Source organism: Pteropus alecto, unplaced genomic scaffold (genome assembly GCF_000325575.1).
Source record: "Pteropus alecto unplaced genomic scaffold, ASM32557v1 scaffold195, whole genome shotgun sequence".
Classification (NCBI taxonomy): Eukaryota; Metazoa; Chordata; class Mammalia; order Chiroptera; family Pteropodidae; genus Pteropus; species Pteropus alecto.
In genome coordinates, this window is record NW_006438073.1 from 1,945,338 (window position 1) to 1,947,539 (window position 2,202).

At 35.4% G+C, this 2,202-nt stretch overlaps 1 non-coding gene across 1 annotated transcript; it reads left to right on the forward strand.

The window, feature by feature from the left end:
- Nucleotides 1-1,836: 1,836 nt before the first annotated feature.
- Nucleotides 1,837-1,955, forward strand: LOC112482320. The gene has a single exon (XR_003047278.1). It is a non-coding gene; the product is annotated as a 5S ribosomal RNA (ribosomal RNA).
- Nucleotides 1,956-2,202: the final 247 nt, after the last annotated feature.

The window sequence follows — 2,202 nt, forward strand, 5'->3', positions numbered from 1 at the left end:
TAAAAAGTTTTTCTTTTTTTGGAGATGCATATTATACCATACCATTTTCAAGTGGTTCAGAAAAATATAGAGACAGAGATTGGATATCTGACTAAATAAATCATATGTGAAACATGTAAATAATAGCTGAATCTAGGTGATGGGTATATGAGTGTTTATTGTAATATTAACTTTACTATATGTTTTAAAATTTTCTCAATAAAAGACCAAATTAAAAAAGCCCTTGCCTACCCAACAGATATCAGACTTCTAGGTAAGAACAGATCCCAATACACTTCTGCTAATCTGCTTCCTACCAAGATTTTGTCATTTTCTTTTTCTTTGGAAAAAAATGCGAGACATTTTCCATGCCACCATTTGCCTATATCTCTCATACCTGGGAATTCTTTCTTTATCCATATAACATCAGATAGAGAAAAAAAAAATTGAGATGGGGCAAAAGGCAGAAGCTTCTGTTGCCTCTGAGGCCTTCAATTACAGTGGATGATGAAGAGCTGAGCTTCTCTCCCAGATCTGGGTGTAAACATCCAATCTGGCTGCTGCAGCATCCTTGACCTACTAATGCACAGCCCAAGCCTATGCTGACCCCTGAATGTGACAGCATTATTCCAACTCAGCAGTTCGAAGTGAGCTCCTTTTGAGGGTATTCTATTAGTGATTCCATCTTGTCACTGCCCACGGAGGTCTTTTGCATCCCACCCCACCACCTCATTCCCGAAATAAAAGCTGTTGAATAGTTCAATCAGCTTCATTAGGTGGCTGGTGTCAAGTACTATTATAATCTCTGCTGTGATTTGATGATATTCCCTCACTTTGTTATTTTTCAGCTCCTAATTGCACCCTATACTTTTGACATCTCTATTGGACTGATGTTAATGTCAACTTGTCCTGATTCATGTGCTCTATTGAAATCTGGTACTGAGGCAGCGGGAATATGAAGCGGTTGAGGACTTTTTGAAGTGCTCTGCCTACAAGCCTTTCTTTTTGACTTCTGTAGCACCGAGAAGTAATTTTATTTTCGAGAAAAGAATAAAGGCGTATGAGTTTGAAATTTTACATGATGTTAAAAGTGCATCAACTAATGTTCAAATTAGAAAGGGAAGAGGCATGAAAGGCAGTGCAATAATACTTGATAGTAAGTTTTGGGACAAATTAAAATAACTTGAAAAAATTTACACTCAAACACATCCTGAAAATGAAAACAGGTTCAGAGAAGAAAATAAAAATCAGCCATAAACAAACCCTCATTTGTTATCTTTTGGTCATACAACTTTAAAGATTATTTTGCACACAGATATGTACTTTTTTATTTTTTATTAAGTGCAATGAGACAATAGGCATTTATTTTATAACCTGTTTTATATGCATCATATGCCAGACTTCTTTTCATTTTATTAAATATATATGTTTATAATTTTTATAGTCTTGTTGTATCCCATTCTTTAATAATTTATTTAAACAATCCCCTACTTATGAAAATGTATATTGTTTGAAAAATGTTTCCTTAATGGCATCATGTATCTAAAAACCCATCATTCCCACCTGAACCAACCACTTTGACAGTCAAATCTCTAGTCCTACTTTGGAAAATTCCAGCCTCTTGCCTCCCACGATGACAAATAGATGTAAATGTCCTTCAACAGATAAATTTGAGAAACATGAGTAACAAAGTAACAAAGTTATTACTCATGAATTCTTGAAGTTCTTAATATGACTGTAATTCTTTATAATCTGTAAGAGAAAAATGTGGCAATCATCCTTTCCCAAACTCATCTCCTTACAGAGCATTTCGAGGACATAGTGTTCCGTGGAAAACCCTTTAAGAAACAGTATTCTGTCTATGGCCATTCCACCCTGAACAAGCCTGATCCCGTCTGATCTCAGAAGCTAAGCAGGGTTGGGCCTGGTTAGTACTTGGATGGGAGACCACCTAGGAAGACCAGGTGCTGTAGGCATAAAAAATAAAAAAATAAGGGATCGTAAACTGACAAGGTCCTTGCAACCTGTGAGGTCAACCAAGGTTGCCTTGCCTAAAAGGAAAAAGAAAAAAGAAAAGAAAAGAAACAGTGTTCTGATCTTCTGCAATTATTGTCTTTCATTAATTTCTGTTTGGGTGTTCTGCTACCAATTTAAGGTCAACATTTTCCCCAACGGATTTAGCATATTTATAATCATTAATTAATTTAAAAAAGCAATTCAAAT